The sequence below is a fragment of the Panthera pardus genome, unplaced genomic scaffold (assembly GCF_024362965.1).
Source record: "Panthera pardus isolate Hobbes unplaced genomic scaffold, ASM2436296v1 HiC_scaffold_1, whole genome shotgun sequence".
NCBI classification, from domain to species: Eukaryota; Metazoa; Chordata; class Mammalia; order Carnivora; family Felidae; genus Panthera; species Panthera pardus.
In genome coordinates, this window is record NW_026526654.1 from 81167225 (window position 1) to 81191369 (window position 24145).

The following is a 24145-nucleotide window of genomic DNA, read 5'->3' on the forward strand; positions in this document are numbered from 1 at the left end:
ACGAGCGGCTCTCTGAGACACGTGACAAGACACCTGGCCCGGGCTGGAGGTCACAGAGGGTGTGAGTGAGAAAGGGGTGTGCCTGAGCTCAGACACGAGGGATGGGCAGGATCAGGAAGGCCACAGGGGCGGCATGTGCAAAGAACGGGCGGAAGACACGGCCCTGTGATGCGATGTGCAAAGAAGACAGGTGTGGTCTGAACAGGAGCTTCCAGGACAGGTGCAGGTAGGACCTGGTGTGATGGAGCCTTGGGAGCCCCTTTCGAGAACGCTGTCTTTAGACAGCTGTCTTTAGAACGCTGTCTTTGCACTGGGGAGTGCAACTGGGACCTATCGAAAGTTTCGAAGAAAGAGCGACGCAATCAGACGTTCACCCAGGAGAAATGTTCAGGTAGCAACCCGGGAACACAATGAAGGAGGTGCAAAAGCAGAGGTAGACACGGAGACCAGTCAGGAAGCCAGCTGGGCCGTGAGTAGCTGGCATCAGACTAGGAAAGTGGGTGGAGGGCAGCTGGAATAAAAGGGACCGATGCAAGAGTTAAATAGGAGGTAGGAGAGGCAGGCATTGGGAATGATTGGATTTCTGGGTAGGAGTGTGGGCGTCAATAAGAACTTCTAGACTTTTGACTTGCATAATGTGACGGACGTGGTGTCCTTGGCTAGAAGTGGACCAGACTTGCTGGATGAGGTGGCCGTGAAGCATGTGAATGGTGATGCTGAGCAGCCATTTGGAGATCTGTGGATGAGAGATGTGAACCAGAAGACGTTTGGAATTCATCATTGTCTAGCTGGTCATTGACGTCACGGGCATAAACGAGTAAGACAAAAGAGAGAATAGGTCCACGGCCATACGACCCCGATGGGGCGCCTGGGTGGCTCAGTTGGTTAAGCATCCAACTCTTGGTTTCGGCTCAGGTCATGATCTCAAGGTTTGTGGGTTCAAGGTCTGCGCTGGCCCCGGGTCGGGCCTTGAGTCGGGCCCCGGAGTAAGGCTCTGCACTGACAGCTCAGGCCTGCGTGGGATTCTCTCTCCCTCTCTTTCTGCCCCTCCCCCATTTGCTCTCTCTCTCTCTCTCTCTCTCATGCTCAAAATAAATAAACACTAAAAAAAAAAAAAGAAAGAAAGAGAGAGAGAATAGAAGGAAACTCGGGTTTCTGGAAAATAATTCTGCCATGTAGAAATGGTATGAGTCACGGAACTTGAAATCAACTTTCCTAAATTTAATATGCACACCGGTTCATTGTTCTATGCAATCCATCTATGATTTTAACAGCTAAATTAAAGGGTCATTGCTATTTCTTCGTAAGAGAAGCCTTCAGAAGTAGGCTTAATTATGGCGAACCACTAATAACACAGGATTCCAATTTTTTTTAAAGTCATTTATCACAAAGTTTCGGTCAAATGTGCTTACTTGTGCCTTGGTCCGTTCCGAGAGATCAGGCTGACTCAGCGAAGCAGGAGGCCGGCTCAGTGTCTGTCGTGATTAAGATGGAATGGGCCCCAGAGTTTTATTTTCGTGGCTCTCTTCTACAAAATCAAAGAAGCGCGCTCCAGTCTCTCTGCACATTTATCTTGCTCACTAATTTTATTAACCTCTATCAGGCAGGTCCAGGATACATATGATCTTGGGGCAAAGATCTTTATTTTTATTTAGCAGCCCCCTGAGAACATGTTGACGGAGGTACAGTATAATTACCAGTCCTTTAACTCACCAGCCAACTTTTTGTCCTCGTAAACAAATGCAAATTCGGGTTCTTGAACACTCTTGAAAAGTAGGCCTTCCTTCCTCTCTCTTCCCAGATAGAGTTTTCTATAATCAAACCGCTGTTTAGCCTGCATTTTTTTTTTATGTTGCTTTTCACTGGGAGGCATTCCCAATTTCCCAGTGGACCCAGTCACTCCCACATTTTGGCCCATCGTGGCTCACGCCAGGCTGGGAGATAAAAAGATGTGAAGAGATAGGTATTTCTTCCTAAGTCAGAATGTCTCAGCAGGCAGCACCACACCCCAGAAAGTGGTAGAATGTAAGATATGTACCATCATACCATGGATGTGAATTTTCAGAACCTGGTGGCCCAGAAGCTGCTGCCAGACTTCAGAGGAAGCCATCTGCAACTCTGATAACTATATTCACACGGACTACAATTCACAGCCTTCGGCAAACCTTTCCACTTCTTCAATGCCTTGTTTCCTCTCTTGCCTCCGGATGTGTTATCTGCTCCTGTCCAGGATCTTCTTTCCCCCAGTCCTGCCTCTTGGTGGAACTCAATCTTATACCTCCAGCCTCGGTTTAGCTCTCCCTTCTGGGAATCCCCTGGTCCCCTCTCATCCTTTAAAGCTCCTGTCACATTGTTTCCATGGTACCCTCCACTCCCCTCATCCTAACTGACACTCCCTTGTGAATGTGTTCTTACTTAAGTGTATCCCCTCTCCACCAAAAGGACTGGGTCAGTCCCCACAGGACCATCCTCGTCACTGTTGTGGGCCTCTTGCCTGGAGCCATTTGGTAAATACATGAATGAACAAATTCATTGTCAACCGTCCCTGCCGGGGCTATGCCCTCACCCTCAGATTCTATGTGGGAGAGGAGAATCCAACCAAAAACAAAACAAAGAAACACAAAGAGCTATTTATTGAGTACAAATCCTATACCTCATCTAACCTATTTCTCTCCTCCTCTTACCAAAGGGCAGAGAGGACTGAGTCTGCAACCCTCCAGAGGAGCACTTTGGTTTCTGTGTCAATGGTTTACATGGGTAGAGGTGGGAAATGCCCCATGAGGTTCAGGTGAGGAGCTGTCCCATGAGCGTGAAGGGCTCTGGGTATATGGCCTCAAAGGGAACCAACCAGACCAGGCCACGTAAGGTGAGAGTGACTCTGTCTCTGAGAAGTGGTCCCTCTCTGAATTAAGCAATCTCAATTCAAGTACAATTTCAAGTACATACCTCATGGGTCACTCAGCCTTTGCAGAGGGCATCTAGACAATCAAGGCACCTAGGCAACCGCATTGGCATTACCAATAGATCCTGGGGTCTCCTTCCCTTCTCCTAGGCTTTGTACCTAGAAGACCCCGTGTCCAATGGCTCCCTTCCAGACATCAAAGAAAGACCATAGCATCATGAGCAAATACCTTCTTAACCAAGGAATACTGAGGCCAGTGCAGAGCCACAGCCCTATCCCCACACCAGTGATCAAGAACCTATGGTCCTATTCCAGACATAGCCTTTTAGCTCATACAAAGCAATAGTCGGGGCAGTTGGGGGTGGGGTAGGGCTGGAGACTCTCTAGAGCAAACATCACGGAGTGGTCCTTGATAAAACCGAACTTTCCGGCACATCTGCTCCAGGAGTGCGATGTGACCATAGTTATAGGGAAGAAGACCATGGATTGGCTATGCGATGGCCCCATAGGACTGGGGGGCTGCATTCCGGGGAAACCAAAGTCTACATGCTACATTCTACACACCAGGCCCTCCAGGTGCCAGAAGCACGGCTCAGCATGGCTCAGAGCTGGATAGATGCTCTTTCTGTTTGTCTAGTTTGGGTTTCCCCAGAAACAAAGCCTACATCAGAGACTCGGGTCCAGTTCACTTATTTGGAAAGTGATCCCAGGAAGAAGGAAGGAGGGAGACAGGAAGGAAGGCAAAGCCACTAAAGCTGAGTTACTGAGCAGGTTACCGCTGTGACAGGGGACTCAATCCTGCTGGAGTCTCCTGAGGAATGATGTAGAAGGGTCTCGCAATTGTGCCTTCACATGCAGGGCTCCTGTTCCCATTGGCTGAGGCATGCCCCAGGGCACGTCAACTATTTCACGCTTCTTTTTTTTTTTTAATTTTTTAAAAATGTTTATTTATTTTTGACAGAGAGAGAGAAAGAGAGAGACAGAAAGACAGAGAGCACCAGTGGGGGAGGGGCAGAGAGACAGGCAGACACAGAATCCGAAGCAGGCTCCAGGCTCTGAGCTGTCAGCACAGAGCCCAACGCGGGGCTCGAACCCACAAACTGCGAGATCATGACCTGAGCTGAAGTCGGACGCTCAACCGACTGAGTCACCCAGGCACCCGGCTATCTCACACTTCTAACCTGCACTGGAAAAATACTTGGCAAATTCCCATAGCCTCCAGGAAGCTGGCAGGTAGACAGCCACTGGGCGTAGAGGCAGGATATTGAGTCTCACCCAAGGGTCCTTTGCGGCTACGCATACAATCAGGGCCATAATCAACTCCTTTCTTGTTGTGTGCAGGACATTTCAGCCCTCTTGAGCCTCAGTTCCCCCCATCTATAAAGTCAGGGTGAGAACAATACCTAACTCCTGGGGCTGTTTCCAGGATAAAACAAAATATAAGGAAACACATAACATGCCCTAACACACGTTACAAAGAAACTTCAAGGTGGGACATCAGATTCTTGTTTCCAGTAAAATGTGAAATAGTATAACCAAATAGAGGGGGAGTTGGCAGTATTGAGCAAAATCACACATGTACTTGCCTTTGGAAGCAGTGATTCCGCTTTTAGGAATTCATTCCAAAGATAAGCTAGCAAAAATATTTCTAAAAAATATGAAGAGACGAACGCACGTTAACTATTTTTAAATATGTGAATTTTTAAAAAGCAAAACCAAGTTGAAGTAAACTTCACTCCACACCTTCTTGGTGGCATAACCACACAAAGAGGAACTATACCAGCAAATTTTCCAACACCATTATTTTATTGTAGATGTCTAATGAGGTATACCCTAAGGACAAGGGCTGGAAAAGAAAAAAAAAAAAAACAAAACCTAAACTGTTTTCAATAACACTGTTATTCTGAGATGATACGTGTGTATGGTGGGATAAAGCAATTTCAGCATGGAAGAAAGAAAAGACATCTACAAAGCCAATAAGATTAAGTAAAAACCTCACAGTTCTAAAATGATCGTATCTGCATAAACTCATGATATATTTTATCTTTTTTTTAAAGTTTATTTATTTTTTGAGAGAGAGACAGAGACAGAGTGCAAGCTGGGGAGGGGCAGAGAGAGAGGGAGACACAGAATCTGAAGCAGGCTCCAGGCTCTGAGCTGTCAGCACAGAGCCCGACACGGGGCTCGAACCCACAAACTGTGAGATCATGACCTGAGCCGAAGTCGGACGCTTCACCGAAGGAGCCACCCAGGCGCCCCATGATATATTTTATCTTAAACAAATAAAATGTATGATTCCTGATTCTTCCCACTGAAAAGGTAGGAAGGCATACATTTAAAAAAAAATTTTTTTAATATTTATTTATTTTTAAGAGAGAGAGAGAGAGAGAGAGACAGAGTGTGAGCAGGGGAGGGGCAAAGAGAGCCAGAGACACAGAACTGGATACAGGCTCCAGGCTCTGAGCTATCAGCACAGAGCCTGATGCGGGGCTTGAACTCACAAACCATGAGATCATGACTTGAGCCGAAGTCAGACACTCAACCAACTGAGCCACCCAGGCGCCCCAGAGAGGCATATCTTGGTGGCTTCTAAACACTTGGGCTCCTTGGAGAAATGGCTGATAACAGGTCAGAGGAAGAATCAGGACCATCCTGTCAGCTAAGGAAATAAAGAAACTATCAGAGAAACTATCACGTCAGATGTCAATTGAAAAGGCCCCCATTGCTAAGGGGATGCTTTGAGCACCATTACGGATATGACATGCCATAGGCTGAAATATACAAAATGTTTTTTCATGATAATGCTTAAGGAAAAACTCATTGGTAAATGTTGGAGGTGTTAGGGAACCACTCCATTTATCCTTCCTTTGCTAAATGCTCCGTATGTCTGAGTAGCCAACGAATTGATAAGAGGAGTTTTTCTACATAAAAGTGTGTCAGCTAATAAATGAAGAAGGAATGGAAGAGCATGACCATTCTTCAATTCCTAAAAAAATGAATGGATGAATGAAAAACTGGAATGTGAACTGAATCACATGATATCATTTACATTAGCACCAAGAAAATGTAACAGGTGCAAGTCTAACATAATACGCACAGGAACCATATGAGGACAGCTACAAAACTCAGATGAAAGAAATCAAAGAACATCTGAATAAATGAGAGATATTTCATGTTCACAGGTAAGAAGAATCAATATTATTATGGGGCGCCTGGGTGGCTCAGTCGGCTAAGCGTCTGACTTCGGCTCAGGTCATGATTTCATGGTTCGTGAGTTCGAGCCCCGCGTCGGGCTCTGTGCTGACAGCTCAGAGCCTGGCGCCTGTTTTGGAGTCTGTGTCTCCCTCTCTCTCTGCCCCTCCCCTGCTCACACACACTCTCTCTCTCTCTCTCTCTCTCTCTCAAAAATAAATAAATGTTAAAAAAAAATTAAAAAATATATTATTATGAAGTCACTTCTTCCCAACCTGATCCATAGATTCAATGCAATCCCAATCAAAATTCCAGCAAGTTATGTTGTGGATATCAAAACACGGATCCTAAAGTTTTTATGGAAAGGCGGAAGGCCCCGGATAGCTAACAAAGTGCTGAAGAAGAACACAGTGGGAGGAGTCATGCTACCTGACTTCAAGACGTACTAGAAAGCCATGCTAATCAACATGGTGTGGTATTGGTGAGAAAGTAGACAAAGAGATCAATAAAACAGGATACAGTGTCCAGAAACCGACCCACATAAATACAGTGAGTTGATCTTTGACAAAGAAGCAAAACAACTCCGCGAGGAAAGGAATCTTTTCCACAAATCACACTGAAACACCTGGACGTCCACATGCAAAAAAGAATGAACCCGGAACTTACACCTTTCCTAGAAACAAGCTCAAAATGGATTCCAGGCCTAAATGTAAAATGCGGAATTATAAAACTCCTAGAAGACAACAAAGGAGAAAATGTAAATCACCTTGGGTTTGGTGATGAGTTTTTAGATACAACATGAAAAGCATGATCCATGGGGGAAAAAATCAAGAAGCAGGGCTTTATTATATTAAAAACTTCTGCTCTGCAAAAGACATTGTTAAAACATAAGCCACAGACTGGGAGGAAATATTTGCAAAACATGTAATTGACAAAGGACTTGTATCTAAAATATTTAAAGAACCATTACAACTCAAGAATAAGAAAAAGAAAAGAATAAGAAAACAAACAACCCACTTTAAAAATGGGCAAAAGGTCTGAACAGACACCTCACCAAAGAAGAGATAAGGTGGCAAACAAGGATATGAAATGCTACTTCCCCTAATGTCATTAGAGAATCACAAACTACAACAATGGTGAGATTTTACTATGCACCTATTAGAATGGCTCAAATCAAACAACCTGACAAGATCAAAAGCTGGCCAGGATATAGGACCACAGCAACTCTCTTTCATTGCTGGTGGGAATGCAAAAATGATGCAACCACTTGGAAATACAGCTTGTCAGTTTCTTGAAAACTAAAATATTCTCACCACATGATCCAACGATAGTGCTCTTTGGTTTTTACCCAAGTAAGTTGAAAACTTATGTCCACACAAAAACTTGCCCACAAATATTTATAGCAATTTCCTTCATGATTGCCCCAAACTGGAACGTTCAGTAGTTGAAATGGTAAACAAAGTTCGGTACATCCATACAACAGAATATTATTCAGCAATAAAAAGAATGAGCTAAGAAGCCACAGAAAGAGATGGAAAAAAACATCCGCATGTTGCTAAGTGAAAGAAGCCAGTCTGAAAAGGCTGCACACGGTATGGCTCGAACTATATGACATTCCAGAAAAGGCAAAACTGTGGAGACAGTAAAAAGATCAGTGGTTGCCAAGGGTTTAGAGGTGTGGGGTGGTTAGACAGGTGGAGCACAGAGAATTTTTAAGGCAGTGACATTACTCTGCACAATCCTGTAATGGTGGGTCCATGGCCTTATACATTTGTCAAAGCCATAGAATTGTACAAAACAAACAGTGAGCCTTAATGTAAACTGTGGACAAAATAAGCCTGTATCAATATTGATTCATCAGTTGTAACAAACGTACCACACTAAAGCAACATGTTAATCTAGGGGAAACTGTGGGGAGCAGTGAGGGGGTATCTGGGAAACTCTCTGTACTAATGCTCAATTTTTCTGTAAATCTAAAACTTTTTTAAAAATAGCCTATTTTTAAAAAAATAAGAATTGATCTAGGCAATAATTGTCAACAGCTGCCAACCACACACAAAAAAGAAATAACCACACGTTACGTTACGTACCTCCTGATGGAAGAACACAAGACCAAAAACAAAAGAAAACTCGAATCTCATCAAGCTCTTACCTCTAACTTCCAAATGGCAGAAAATACCGCTGTACCCTAGGAAATACGGAGAACAATGCATTATGTCCGACAACACAGGGGTGCAATCAGAAATACAGACTATAGGAAACCTTGCAGAACAAAACACAATTTCTTTAGCAAATCATTTGTAAAGAAAAATAACAGAGAGATGGAAGGAACTCACAGATGAAGAGACTTAGGAACAGATCGTGCAATTGCCATTTAAGGATCTCCTCTAGATCCCAGCCCAAATAAACGGTGGGGAAGAAAACACAAAACCTGTAATAATAAACTTTCATGAGGGGCGACTGGGTGGCTCAATCGGTTGTGTCCGACTTTGGTTCAGGTCATGATCTCGTGGTTTGTGAGCTCGAGCCTCCCGTCGGGCTCTGTGCTGACAGCTTGGAGCCTGGAGCCTGCTTCGGATTCTGTGCCTCCCTCACTCTCTGCCCCTCCCCTGTTCATGCTCTGTCTCTGTCTCTTAAAAATAAATAAACATTAAAAAAATTTTTTTAAATAAAAATAAAAATAAACATTCATGAAACAGCTGGAAAAATCTAATACTAACTCGATATTTTCTGATATTAAGGAATTATCGTTGATATTTTCAGATGTGATGATGACACTGTGGTTTTATGCTTAAAATTAGAGTCTTCTTTTATTTTTATTTATTTATTTTTAATTTTTTTTTAACGTTTATTTATTTTTGAGACAGAGAGAGACAGAGCATGAACGGGGGAGGGGGAGAGAGAGAGGGAGACACAGAATGGGAAGCAGGCTCCAGGCTCTGAGCCATCAGCCCAGAGCCCGACTCGGGGCTCGAACTCACACACCGCGAGATCGTGACCTGAGCTAAAGTCGGACGCTTAACCGACTGAGCCACCCAGGCGCCCCTAGAGTCCTCTTTTAGAGATAAATACTGAAATACGGATACGGATGAAATAATTTGGTGATTAGAGTTTGCTTCCAAGACTGCAGCAGGGAGGAAGAAGGGATGAGAGAACAGCTAAACTGAGGTCGACCATGAGTTGGTTTTTTTGTTGAAAATGGGTGCACAATGGCTATAGGGAATCCTTATATCATTTCAGGGGTCAGAATAACAACTATTTTTTGCTCTGCTGATGAGCTGAGAATGACCTTTACATTTTTAAATGTTAGGGAAAAGTTAAAAGAAGAGTATTGCACAACATGTGAAAATTATGTGAAACTCAAATGTTAGCGTCCACAAATAAAGTTCTATTAGAACACAGCGTCACCATTTACGCACTGTCCTTGGCTGCCTTTGTGCTGCAGCAGCCGACTTGAGCAGTTGAGGCAAAGAAAAATATGGCTCTCCGTCCAAAGAATTCCCCACTTTGGCCATTTGGCAAAACACACCCCATGCCTCATCTACCCTCCTGGATGCCTTCTGCTCTGCAACTCAGAAGGTGTCTATGACATTGTGAAATGATTGTTTTTCACCGAATTAATCTTGACCTTACGTCCAGTGTCGACACTGCAACATTAGCACATATATGGCTTGGCAGCCCCGTCTGGATTCTCATATTGAATTCTCTACCCCGAGCCGTTCTTTGATTCTCTGTACCCAGGCTGATAGTCAAGCAAAATGAAACTGTATATTAAAGCTACGTACGTTTTACGTGACCCATGGCAGCTGTCTACTTGGAGATTTGTGGGACTCTCGTGAAAGCCTGCCAATTTAGACCCATTACTTGTGATTCTGAATTCTTCCACTGCAGGTGCTCGTGCGGCTCTGGGTTCTCTGCTGTGCATTTCTGCTGAAGTCAGGCAAATGACCCGCTGGGAAGGAGCGCCTTGGATCCCAGCCTCCGCTCTGTGGCAGCCAGCTCTCTACGAATCCTGTCGTGTCGGTTTTCATGACAAATCCAGTCCTTCTGGATGGGTCTCTGGGGAGTTAATTGGGCGGGGAAGAAACATGCGGTGCCCCCTCGGAGAAGAGCCGCAGGATGGAGCCCTCTGCACCTGCCCGCTGGCCGGCGCTGGCCCCGTCGCGGCCCGCCTGTCAGAAGCGATGTGGCTCTCGCGGCAGCTGATGGGTTGGAGTGTCGTGCGAGCGCTCCTAAGGGCAGAGCGTGGCTGCTGCCAGCTGGTGTTGGAGAGCATGTCAGGGCAGGCCTCCGTCATGCCCTGGTGTGGCCTCCGTCACCCCCTGGCGGGGCCTGCCCACCTGGCCCCACGCCCGGGGCGGGAGGCGTCAGGCCCGCTCTGCAGTGCGGCCAGGGAATTGTTGCGTTCTTGTCCTCCCGGGTTCCTCCCCACTGATGCTGGCTTCAAGCCCGCGCTCTGGGGGGACAGTGCCGGCGTGTGCGTGCACGCGTGTGCCTCTCCCGACCCCCAAAGCACGGGGTGTGGAGGTTCCCGGCAGCAGCCGGCTGACTCGGCTCCTGGGGGAGCGCCGATGGAAAGCTCCAGCAGCCGTGACCGGTCCGGTTACCCAACAAGCCCGGCTCCTGCCTTTGGTGTGTCGGGAAGCCACATAGTCTGCGTCTGGTGCCAGCCCCCCTCAGCTGGGAATTAGAGGAGATGGAGAAAATGAAGCTCCGTGGGGATTCGCCCAGCCTGGAGCGGATGAACACCCACTCAGGGCAAAACCGGAAAGGGGCCGTCTGTAAGATTTCCATAACGTTTGGATGAAGACGAAGGTGGGCCCGTTGAAACAAAAAGGCCAGGATGACACTGAAAGGAGAGTAAAAGCCCAAATTCTCACCGTTGCCCAGGCCCTGCTTCGTCCAGCCTTTCGTTCTTCCTGCCTCATTTCATGCCACTTTCCCTCGCTCCCACCTTGTCTCATACTGGTCGGTTCAGCTGCTCAGACATATACAGCCTTACGGCCTCAGGGCCTTTGCACAAGCAGCCCCTTCTGCCCGGAATGCCTCATGCCCTCCTTCTGCATCCTCTTTCTCCCAGTCCTGACCTCCACCCCGCCTCTGCTCGTAGCCCACCCCTTTCCTTCTGTGAGGCCCTGGGGGAGAGTTCCCCCTGCCTCCTCCTTATAATCTCCATCAGTTATTCTGTCTCAGATTTTTTTTTTTTTTTTTTTTTTGGACTCCGTCATAGCCCTTGATACAACTTAGCTGTTTTATTTCTTGTTTTACCTACTTAGGTTTTTTTTTTTTTTTAATGTTTATTTATTTTTGAGAGAGACAGAGACAGAGTGCGAGCGGGGGAGGGGCAGAGAGAGAGGGAGACACAGAAGCCGGAAGCAGGCTCCGAGCTGTCAGCTCAGAGCCCAACACGGGGCTCGAAACCACAAACTGTGAGATCATGACCTGAGCCGAAGTCGGACGCTTCACCGAAGGAGCCACCCAGGCAGCCCATGATATATTTTATCTTAAACAAATAAAATGTATGATTCCTGATTCTGCCCACTGAAAAGGTAGGAAGGCATACATTTAAAAAAATTTTTTTAAATATTTATTTATTTTTAAGAGAGAGAGAGAGAGAGAGACAGAGTGTGAGCAGGGGAGGGGCAGAGAGAGCCAGAGACACAGAACTGGATGCAGGCTCCAGGCTCTTAAGTAGCAACAGGTAGCTGTTCTCTGTTTTATTCATTCATTCATTCATTCATTTTTGAAAGATAGCATGTACAAGAGCAGGGGAGGGACAGAGGGAGAGGGAGAGAGAATCCTAAGCAGGCTCCGTGCCCAGCACAGTGTCTGACGTGGGGCTCGATCTCACAACCATGAGACCATGACCTGAGCCGAAATCAAGAGTCGGATGCTTACGGACTGAGCCACCCAGGCACCCCTGCCCTCTGCTTTAAGATATAAGCTGCATGACTCTTCAGGTATGGTGAGGCCAGCAGATCACGAGGTAACTGCATTGTAAACAGAGTCTGTGACCTTCAGTTCCCAAGAGGAGGGCCACCCGGGGAAGCATCAGGGTCAGGCAGGTGGCAGAGACAGGGGACTGCGGGTAAGAGCCTTTATTGTGGTTTTTCCCACAGGAAGGAATGGACAAGGCAGGGGAAGCAGGCTTAGGATTGGCTACTCGGAATAAACTTCAGAGGGCTCTGGGGCAAAGCTGTCCCTAGTTGTCTGGTATGCCCATTTGCCATTTAGAGGGTACCTTCCCCAGTTTGTTTCTTTTGCAGTTTAAAGACTTCTCTCGTGTATTTTGTAATAGCCGTTTTCAAGCACGCACAAAACAAACGAGGGTATAATATCCCCCAGCCCCAGCTATCACCTCACCTCAGTACTTATCAACCCACGGCCAGTCTTGTTGTAACTATACCACGACCCCCTTCCCCCTTTTCCGCAACTAATTTGCAGCAAATCCTTGACAACAGAGGGTCTTTACAAATCGGATCAAGTCACTTCCTAGTTTAAAAATCTCCCGCAACTTCCCAAGGCTTTGACAGTGAAAGCCTACACTGAGCGTGACACTCGGAGCCCTGCTAACCACTCTGGGGGCGTTTCCTCATTCGGCTCAAGCTACCGCGGTGCTTCTGTTCTCTGGACTCACTGAACCTGTCCCAACTCCATGCCTCCACCCTTGCCGTCCTGCCCTACGTCTACTCAGCTGGCTCTACCCTGGCATTCACATCTCAACTCAGATGCCCCACCCCTCTGAAAGGTCTTCCCAGGGGACCCATCCTGGTAGCCCCTTACCTCTAACGACACACTCTCCACTAGAAGACTCTGAAATCAGTTCACTCATTTCAAAAGTTTGCTCGTCCTAAAATTAAAGCTTCAGGGGCGCCCAGTGGCTCAGTCAGTTGGGAGTCTGACTCTTGGTCTCATCTCGGGTCTTGATGGGCTCCGTGCTGGGCCTGAAGCCTACTAAGAAAAATAGATAGATAGATAGATAGATAATTGATAGATGATTGATAAATAGATGGATAGACGGATAGATAGGAAGACAGACAGACAGATACATAGATAGACTGATGATAGATCGATAGACGGATAGATAGATATATAGTAGATAGATAGACAGATAAATAGATGGATGATTGATAGATAATTAATAGACAGAGATATAAGATAGATAGATAGATAATTGATAGATGATAGATAGATATTTAGATATTTAGATAGATAGTTGGATAGATAGACTGATAGATCGGAAGATCGATAGATAGATAGATAGATAGATAGATAATAGATAGATCAAAGCTTCAGAAAAGCTTTGTTCAACATAATTTTGTTCAATGTTATTTCCCCATAAAGTGCTTGGCATATCATAAGCACTGACCATTTGTGCAGTAAAAGCAAAGAGAAAAGAATACAAATGAAAGGTATTAACTTTAGGGCAGTTTTATTTATTTTTTTTTAAGATTTTTAATGTTTTTTAAAAAATTTTCTTTTTCAATGTTTATTTATTTTTGACAGAGAGAGAGAGACACAGCATGAGCAGGAGAGGGGCAGAGAGAGAAAAGGAGTCACAGAATCCGAAGCAGGCTCCAGGCTCTGAGCTGTCAGCACAAAGCCCGACGCGAGGCTCAATCTCACGAACCTCGAGATCGTGACCTGAGCCGAAGTCAGATGCTTAACCGACTGAGCCACCCAGGTGCCCCATAAGCACTGACCATTTATGCAGTAAAAGCAAACAGAAAAGAAAACAGATGAAAAGTATTAACTTTAGGGCAGTTTTAAAAAGCAAACTTTCCTGGTGCACTTACCGTCAAAGTAACGGATTTAATTAAACGTCGTTTGTTAGGAAAAATACATGCGCACCAATTTATTTACGGGGGTAGAGGGACAAAACCTCTCACCGTGCAAAGACATGCGCACCTGTGAAAGATCCTAAGTGAGCTGAGTTCTGAATCCGCAAACAGAGAAAGAAAGTTCGGGATGAACTGGCTATTTTTAGTGCTTAGAGGTACCTCCTTGCTGCAGCTAATGTGAGAACCACACTCTCTCGCTCTTAATGCCTTGACATGCCAGGGGGGAGAAAGGCCTCTAAGGAGACAGGATTAATGAATTCTGAAATGAGAAGTAAAACACAGAAATTTAGTTCGTTTAAGAAAAGCTTCCATTGAAGGCGTTTGAGTATTTGAGGTCCTATTTGATAGAACTCAGATTCTACAGTGAAATTACATCGTGCATTTAATTATTTCATATCATGTTTTAAAACAAATATATAAAACATAATTTAAAAACATGATTTTTTAAATGGGGAAAATCCATTCCAAAAAAAAAAAAAAAATCCTCTTTTCTTCCCGGTCCTGCATCCCGCACTCTGCTGTCTACACAGCCCCTACCCTCAGCCCCTACCTTTCATCTAACCTGCCTTTAGAACTGTCTTCACAACTGAGAATCTCTTTCATCTGCCTGCAGAAATATTTTTGTGGAACGGGTGCTCAGTGCTCCCGATTGTGAGTGCGTATGCCCTTACACACAAAAAACATGTGTGGTAGAAAAGTTTCGTGTTGATTAAATTTGTATTAATCCCAGGCCTTTAAACTCACCAGAAGGGAATCCTTTTACAAAAGCAAGCAACGCTCCCCATAACTGTTCTGTTGTAAGTCCACAGACTGGGAGACTGGGCCGATGTAAGGCAGGTGGCACAGCCGTGCAGCCTCCCTTCCTCCTTGGGTCGACTCCGGCTTTCCAGAAGGCCTGGGGGGACGACAGCGTACCCTCAATCCTTCTCCCACACGTCCCTCGTCTCCGAGGGAAACGACAGCATTATTAATTCAGGCACTGGCAGGAATGTGGAGGGGCTGGGGCAGGCTCCTGGCACGGAAACTCTTGGAAGACACAGCACTGAGGCAATCGGGAGAGCTGGAGCTGTGTGCTGGGCAAGGAATCCGTGGAAAAAACCTCACCTGGTTTCCTTAACTCTGTGGCTGGATTCAGGCCTCCTACCTCAAGGCCTCATGTGGCTGGGCCGGGCTGGCCTAAGGAGTTGGGGCACAAAGGACTCTGAGGGACGCCTGGGTGGCTCAGTCGGTTACGTGTCTGACTTTCGATCTCGGCTCAGGTCGTGACCTCCCGGTTCGTGGGTTCGAGCCCCACATCGGGCTCTGTGCTTCCAGCTCAGAGCCCGGAGCCCGCTTCGGATTCTGTGTCTCCCTCCCTCTCTCTCTGCCCCTCCCCCGCTTGTGTTTTCTCTCTCTCTCTCACACACACACACACACACACACAAAATAAATAAATAAACTTGAAAGAAAGAAAGAAAGAAAGAGGGCACGTCGGTCGAGCTCTGTGGATGGCATAAGTCCAAAGACTTCACCTGTATGCCACATCATTTGGATCATTTTTCTGTGTGGCAGCAAAAACCCTTGACGTGATTGGCTCACTCACACCGCACACGTCTCTATGAGGTAGGATTAATATCACTTTCTACTGCGTTGAGGGAACTGAGTCACAAAGAGGCAGGAGACCTAGTGAGCTCACGTGACCTAGGCAGAGGAGGAGCTGGGAATGTATCCAAAGCCCTCTGACACCAGTGTCTAAGTTCTTGACAAGCACAGAGCCAGCACAGACAGGGATAGAAAACACAGACCCACACAACGTGGGTCCAGATCCTACCTCTGCTGCTCTTTAGCTGTGTGACTTTAGCAGGTTGCCAAGCTTCTCTGTGCATCAGTCACTTTAGGTATAAGCTGGGAATAACGATAGGAGCCACCACGTGGGGTTCCGTGTGCGTGAAATCAGCCACTCACTACGCGTGAGTGCTTCTCTGTGCCTGGGCTACAGCAAGTGCTGTGTGTCTAACGCGGTCTCCCCAGAGAATGGGGGTCCCTTCCCCCACCCCTGCCAGATGGGCGACTGGGCCCCTGCACTCCAAGGCCGAGCCAGTCTGCTCTGTGAGCCCTCATTGTGCCAGAGCCATATGGGGCCAAGCCGGGCAGCCTGCCTCCAGGGCCTTGCGGAGCACTTAAGGGAATTGGCTTCCGATTTTTTCTCACCGCATCCAGGAGCTCATGGGAGGCTGCGCTGAGGGTCAGATCTGAGGCAGAAATTAGAATTAAGCCTCCTCTCCAAATGCTTGAAGCTCTGCCATTAGCCCTCCCCACCCCCTTCTCCCCTCCCCCTCCCTTCCAGCCCTCCAGCCCTCACACCCTCCCCACCTCCCTCAAGTCCGGGGTTCTCAACGTGACTGCAAAGGCCCCTGGGAGGCCGGGGGGTCTGCAGTCCGCGAAACTGAGCGTGTGTGCGCCCACGCGAGCACGCATTTCTTGGGGAGACTTCCACAGTTCGTGTCCTGTTCTCAAAAGGGGTTTGCGATCCCCCAAACGTCAGGGACCCTGGCATTGATTCCATCGGATACGTCAATCTATTGGGCTGGGCTCTCCCGAAAAGGCCCCAAGCTGGAGTTAGGCATGCAGGGGGTAGCTGAGAAACTCCTGCGGGAGAGATGGGGGCGGGGGGGGGGGGGGGTGTTGGAGAAGCAGAATTGGGGGGCAGTCAGGCAGGAGGGAAACCTACCCAGGAGCTGCTCGCCGGGGTTCTGGAGCACAGACGACTAGCAGAAGGGTCCCGCGCTGGACAGAAGCGCTGGGCCCCTGGACCACGTGTTGGCCTCCGCAGTCCTAAGCAGAGTAAGGCCAGGTTTGAAAGCTGAGGTCTATCCTGAAGGACCCGTCACCCCGCCATGCTCATTGTGGCCGGGGCCTGAGCCCTTCCTGGAAGGGGGTCTGGGCGGTACACCCCGGTGCCCTTTACATGCCCTGGGTAGCCACTGCACCCAGCTTCTGGCCCGTCCTCCTCACAGACCATCAGACTTGCCCAGGTAGATCCAGATCCAAGTGGCCCAGCCTAAGCCACACCAGGGGCCCCTCGCCCTTGACCTAGGAAATAGGAGTCCCTGAAGTTGACCTGCGGAAGAGAGCCAGAGGGATGTTGGGCAGGAGAAGCAAGGGAAGTCTTTATCTCATGAATGGATTATATGCATGATGGTTGTTTAAAATTTGGGAACATTTTCTCACGGAAATCCTATTAGAAATGGTTCCCCGGGCTCATTTGCAAAAACCTATTAAATTCTTAGCTAGGTTTCAATAATAGGAAGGGTCATCCTGAGGTCGGAGGCCGGAAAGACCCCCACCCCCCCCACCCCCATCCCACCTCTGAGTTGTCCAGGGAATCCTGCAGCAGCGGAGGAAAAGGAAAAATCTGCCAGCATCAGGGGGCAGAGGCAGTCTGAAGGAATCCAGGCTGGCAAGGGCGTCCCAGGACTTCCGCAGTAAAGGGAGAGGGGCTTAGCTGTAGAGAGAACCCAGGGATGCGGAGACCCCCGGGGGTCTGCGGCAGGTGGGGGGGGGGGGGGGGTCCTGCAGCAAAGGCACGCTGCTCTGTGCAGTGAGGTTACGCCGCCTCTTTACTAACAGGGTTTTTTGCCTGCCATCAGCCCAGGCCTCTTTGCGATCACCCTCCCGGAAAGGCTCAGCCTGGCTGGAAGGAGCCAAAGCGGCCTCCAGCAAGCTCTTGGTTAACCTCTGCGATGCCGGGCTTCTCCTCCCAGAGCGCCCGCAGCGGCAGAGCGCGCCCGAGGGGGACGTTCCGAAAGCGGCCACTAGAGGGCGCGTCCGTCCTTCCCTACTCCGGGAGCGTCCGAGAGGGCGCGGGTGGGGAAACCCTTGGTTGTCATGGCCCTTTAATGAGAAGGCTGTTCCCAAAGTGACCTCCTCCCAAGGAAAGCTCCAGGCTTCTATTAAAGGGAACAGCTTGGGGGGTGGGTGATGGGTATTGAGGAGGGCACCTTTTGGGATGAGCACTGGGTGTTGTATGGAAACCAATTTGACAATAAATTTCATATATTGAATAAATAAATAAATAAATCAAGGGAACAGCTTATTTATCCTCTAACATGAGGGACCTTCCATACAGCATCAATTAAACACGCTTAATGTGACCAGAGCGGGAAAACAGCTAACGGATAGAATGAAGGGTTGTTACCATTTTGAAACATCAGACCACCCATTTCGGTTTCCAGGGCGTGTAGATCAGCTCTGGGATGGGTCTCATGTTTGCCTATATGCCGCCGAGTCCTGTCCCCTCCTCAAACAGGCTGAAGATTGGGGGGCTTGCCTGGGTATGGTGTCCAGATCCTCCAGACCTGTCGAGTAGCCTTGCTTCGTACTAATTTTTCTCATTAGTACGCACATTGTCAGCACCTTCGTTACAATGTGGGCGCTGAAAAATTGGGCCACTAGTGATATTTTCTACACTGTTGACCTAATGTGTAGGACAGATTCTGGAAGGTTCCATCGTCCCGACCAAAGTAGGTCCACACTGAATAAATATGTTCCCAGGTGTGGGGTGTTCAAGGAGCACACGATGCGCCAAGAAAAAGTGAACGGAAATCTCAAGCAAGAGCCACAGGTCTAAATTCTGAACTGCCGGAGGGGTGGGTCAGACACAGGATGCCATTAAGGTTGTGGCTTAGTAACTAACCAGAGGGTGAGGAAAGGCGCTTAGGAGAAATGCCCCTCTTTCCTTGGTTCCAAAAATAGTGATTTCCTAAGCAGTTGACCTGCTTTTATCTCAACATTCATCCGTTTCCCTTTTCTGTTTACTCCTGGTGCCCGGCTTGTGGCCCTTTGGAAGGAAGTCTGTCAACCGGCTCGGTAAACTTTGTATTTTTCCTCACCTCACTCCTGGCTCCTTGTTACGTCTCCATTCTTTGTTTTTTTCTCCTGCTCTTGTTTTTAGTGTGTATGAAGCTTATGGCTTGTGTCTCTTTTGTAAACTGCCTTAAATCCTTTGTGGAACAGAGCAAACGGCAAATAAAATAAAACAGACATCAGATACGTTCTTTCTGTGGCACAGCACCAGGCCGAAGTGTGCGTGAATGTTTGTTACCTGTGATCCTAGGCAGGAAAGGAGACTTTTAACGTTCTCTGCCAGACTGCCTGACTGGTGACATGTTCCGATAACTTTCCACTTCCTATCACCCTTAATTTGCTTACCCTGTTACTTGGACACCTCCAAGTCGCGTCTTCTAGACTTTTCTCTTTTGTATGTCATACCCAACCTCACTTTTCTGATTTTCTAATTTCGGAAAGTATATTCTAACGTCTCGGGTGGCTGCAGCAACAGATTCATTGTTTAAAAAAATTCACTTTGGTTTACACATTTAAACTTTTTTTTTTTCTTCTCTCTCTCTCTCAGAAGACCTAAGTACTACAAACCAGCAATATCATTTCACCAACCCGGCTGGTCCCTTTGAAACGGATTAAGAAACGAAGAGAAAGTCACAGCGGTTTGTCTCAAAAACTCAGATACTCCCAAAGCAATACACGTTTTGGCTGCTGGTGTTGCTGTTACAAGGACTGATAGCCTTTTTGAAGGCCTCCTTTCCTGAATCTCAAAGGTTTGACCCCAAACTGGACACAATAGGTGCTCAACACTGTTTGGTAAATGAACGAATGAGTTAGCACAACCTAACCAAGATGCAGGGGAGGAATGAATGAATCCCCTGGGTCGGGCCTGGGTAGTTCCTAAATTACCCGGGTCCTCGAGTGGGACTGACTGACTTTCAGTGATGTGAGCATTTGCTGAACTGGTGTTGCTGCGGTTTTCTTGAGGAGGAAGGGACTGGGCCAGAAAAGGCTGGTCTCTGGAAAAGGCAGCTTTGAAGGAGAAAGCCTTGGTGGACAAGGAAAGCTTTTTCCCTTCTCCCCCCCGTCACCTCCCCTCCCTCAAGTGTTAGCAACTTGCCATGTGAATGCCAGCAATGAAACCCCACCGTCCTGATCCCACAGTCCCTTCTTTCCCGGGCTCGCTTCTGAATGTCTGTCCTGAGAGGCTTTTTATTTTTTTCTTATTATTTTTATTTTTTGTGAGAGGTTTTTCATTTCTGAAGGTGTTATGTCATTGGCCAGGCCTAAAAATTTAAGAGAACAGAGAGGGTAATTACCCTGTGGGTTTGGGCTGGGTAAACAACCAATTTCTCTAATTCGGGTCAAAAGGTGGATGTACCAAGGACGCACATTTTTACCGAAAAAATTCATTTATATTAGAAAATTCCACCAGTTGGTCTTTTCTCGACTCCGCAGATGCGTCTCATTCTCTCTGCCTCCTGCTTCTTTGGGTTTTACTTTGACTCCTTTTTTTAGGACTCTGAAACATCCCAGTGTTGTGGGGCCGGGCTTTACAAGAAGCAGACAGTGCTTGGTGAAGGGGGGCCTCTCAGCAAGCTGGAAACATTTACTTTCCTAACCAGCTTCCCTCCCTGCCAAGGAATCCGCGAGCCTGGGGAAATGCTTTCCCTACTATGTTTACAAAGCACTAAATTTTCGAAGTCATTAATTCCCTTCATAAAGAAAGGGCCTAATGGAGTTTTCTATTAGTCATTGAGATAGTGGTTATAACCCTGAAAGATCCAGAAAGCAATAAGGAGCCTAAATTGAAGCGGGTGTAAGGTGGGGGAGGGGGGGGGGCAGCAAAATCAGTTCTCTTTTTTCACTGTCAGATTTCTCCGGCTCTAGAGGGAAATATTTTGAATGTCTTCATCGCTACCTCACACATTTGTTTATTTTGTTTTCCTTTTCAGAACATTGGGAAGTGTTGTTGTGTAGACACAGACCTAGTCCCCCTCCAAGCATGTGTTTCTCAAAGGAAGCTTCTTTGTCCCAAGGGTTCTGGCTAACTGTGTCCGGAACGGAGCACCCCGCATGGGGGAAGGGGGAAGGGAGAAGGGGGGAGGCTCAGGGTCTCAGCCCCGAGGGGCAGGCACCAGAACAGAGGTGCTGGCTGGTGTGCCCAGAGGGCCAGCAGAAAGGCCCAGTGCTCCAACTCTCCTTGGAATCCAGGCTTCTGGGGAGACTGTTAACCCTTTCAGGGCCTTAACCCTGCAGGGACGCCCTCCTGTTCCGAGCTCCTGCTTGGCCATCTCTGGGTGGGCTCTGGGGGAAGGAGAGGGGACGCTATTCTTGGTCAGGGCACTGCTCCCTGCACAGCCCAGCCCCCAGGGCCTTAACAGGGCCCTCCACAACTCCCCGATGATGAGTCTGGTAAAGATTCCTACGGACTTCGGCATAGATTTGTTTTCTAGAGAATGTCCTGAGACTCCAAATGGCTCTCAGAAGTGTCACCGTGGCCAGAGAATCCACTGGAAGCTGTGTCGGCGGGGAAAGAGGGAGTTTTCAAAATAGGGCCCACAGACCTCCCACATCAAAACCACCGGCAAAGCTTGTTAAAAATACAGACTCTCCCCCACAGCGACCACCACCAGCACTGCCTGCTACAAACTCAGAATTTCTCTGGAGGGTAGGGGAATGGCAGGAAAGACCAGGAAGCGTTCCTGCACCTGCCTCTGAGCCCCTGAGGCATGCAGGCCTCTTGGCCTCCTCTGATGGTCCCCGAAGGCTTTCTCTCCAGATGTAGAAATACTGGGCTCCCATGGGAGAGGGCATGCCCGAAGGCCACAGGGGACCCCGAAGGCACGCTGTCCCCATGGAGCAGTCAGCAGGCTGTGCCTGCCAGCCTTCTGGACTCTGAATCTTCTTGCGCACATTGGTGTCTTCACCTCAGTGCTCTCGGGTAGAATCCAAGAGAGTATTAGAGTCTCTCCATAAAGTGCTTACGAGTGTGGATTTCAGTTACCCTGGAGATGGCCTTTGTCCCCCCGGGGCTGCCTGTTTGGCATGTGGGCCTGGCCCTATCCTATTCACATTCCTAGAGAGACACTGCGGGAGCCATATTGGGTGGAAGAAATTTACAGACAGGCACGGGGATCAGGGATGCCTGTAGCAAGAAGAATTCCCAACCTCTGACTATCGGATGCACCCGGGGCATGTTGGCCACTGTAGCACCCACGTGGGACCCACCTCCTCGGGAGGCTTTCAAGGATGCTGGGATTTTCTTCTTGTGTTCGTCTTTCCTCTGTGCCAAGCCTTTAGAGGCAAGGAGCCAGGAGCCAGATCCTGGCCCTGCCTTTTATAGATATGCGATCTTGGGTACATTAGTCTCCTCCCCTGAGCCACAGATGGCCTTACCTGCAAAACAGAAAAAATAATAGTCATGATGTTCCTGCGGCATCAATGAGATGAAATCTCATACCAAGTGCTTGGCTGGCACTTCAGCGGATCTATTCCTCCCCTGCCTGCCGGCAGCATTCTTGCTGGGTGTCCACACCAGGAACTTGGGCGTGTACCTGCACACTCAGAGAAATGGGGTCAGGGAACCAGTCGAACTGCCTAAGTCCCACCAGTGATCTGTCGTGCCCTGATAGTTAGTTGCTCCTGAAGTTGAGCGGAGATAATTATCGCTCGATCCTCAAAGCAACGAGTTGCCCAGTCTGTCGATGCGACCTCCCATCAAGACATAGGATCCCCCAAGCTAGGGGTGGAGGATGCCAGAGCTGTCTTGCCCCTCAGATTTTCTTCTGAGGCCCCCCATGCTGGGGGTGGCTCTGAGCGCGGTAAATATTTATGCACATGTCTTGTGTAACTATCATGGATCTGGGTGCACCAGGAGCCATGGAGAAACACGCTGGCACCCAAGGGTCCCAGCTTCGAGAGACAGCGTTGAGGCCAAAGATGGGGAGTCTGTCGGCTACCGATGGCTGTCAGGTAGCAGAATCCTGCGGTCTGTTCATTGTCTTGGAAACAAAGTCTTGAATTGGGAGGAAGAGAAAGCAACGGTAATTAAAGCTTTCCTTGGGCAGAGCTTCCCAGTGAAGGGAATTGGCACATTTCTTGTGTGCCCATTAAGCTCCAGGCGCTAGGCTAAGAACTTCGCATACATTGAATGTTTTAATCCTTACAACAGCCAGAGAAGGGACTGAGGTTGTCACCAAGAAACAGAGGTCAGAGAGGTTAAATAGTGTCCTCAGAGTTTTACAGCTACTCAGCGCCGGAACCAGGGGACGAAGCCAGAGTTGGGACCTGTACCAACGGAGAAAGGGAACCAGTCCCGCTCTTTTTAACCCTGAAGCCTTGCCGGTGACATGCTCTCGGAGACTGGCTATCCTTGAGACCGGGGAGAAGGCTCCTGTCTCCAGGGAATGCCTCCGAGCTTCCCGACTAGGTGGATGCTAAACCCCTTCCTGATGCCTCGTGGATGCCCACCGGGAAAATATGTTCTGTGCTATCTCAAAAGATGTATATATTAAGACTCAAGGGAATGGAAAGACATCAGAGACAAAAGAAAATAGATGCAGGATTGAGGTACTGTGCTACCCGTAGGCAGAGAGAGAGGAAGCCCACTCTACCTTCATCTTCAAGCCCCGCCCATTGGCAGGCACTGTCCCGCTGCTTCTCACACAGACCTCTGGATCCATCGGCCACCGCAGGCTCTTCCGCCCTCTGTTCCCTGGATCGCCGGCAGCCACATTTACTTCTGGAAGTTCCTCCTTACATGGGTCTGCGCCTCGGCTCTTCCGATGCAGCCAGACTGGCACAGCCTGCTTCTTCTCACCCGGTCCTACTCCTTCTGGACGACCTCATAATTGCACGTGTAGACACTCGTCCCTTCTGCGAACGGTGAGCATCGCCGAGGCGCTCCAAGGGTTGTCGTCCAAGGGTTGGCCCCCGGAAGGCACGCAACACATGCTAAATGGCAGGCTGAACGAAGGGATGGCGGCCTGGGAATAGAAGCTTCGTGCCTCCGATCCACATTCCCAGACGGAAGGATCTGTCCAGTCATTGTTTTCGTTGCAGACGGAATGCAATGCTTTCTTATTCAGAGAGAGTCAGGACGACCTTGTTCCCTGAGATGGTAAACATCTACGCCGCCTCGTGGAGAGCTCCTAGGGAATAACCAGTAACTAAGCAGTGGTCGAATGTTCACAGGATCATTGAAAAATGAGACGAAGAGGGCCTCTAGAATTCAAAGACAATAAACAGCGCTGGAAAACTATTTTTTAGATTTCCGAGCAAGTATTTCAGTAGCTCCTGGGACAGTTCACTTCACGTTGTAAGAGTCACTTCAGTAACTCAAAAGCATTCACTGAGCACCTCCCGAGTGCTTGAAGCTCCGGGGGAA

At 48.2% G+C, this 24145-nt stretch overlaps 1 long non-coding RNA gene across 2 annotated transcripts; it reads right to left on the bottom strand.

The window, feature by feature from the left end:
* Window positions 1-9263: 9263 nt before the first annotated feature.
* Window positions 9264-17597, bottom strand: LOC109266094 (uncharacterized). 2 transcript variants are annotated; one of them, XR_008421351.1, is made up of 3 exons: window positions 17282-17597; window positions 16646-17035; window positions 9264-10774 (listed from the first exon to the last, which is right to left on the bottom strand). It is a non-coding gene; the product is annotated as an uncharacterized LOC109266094 (long non-coding RNA). The 2 variants fall into 2 exon arrangements; XR_008421350.1 differs by lacking the exon at window positions 9264-10774 and adding an exon at window positions 13979-14194.
* Window positions 17598-24145: the final 6548 nt, after the last annotated feature.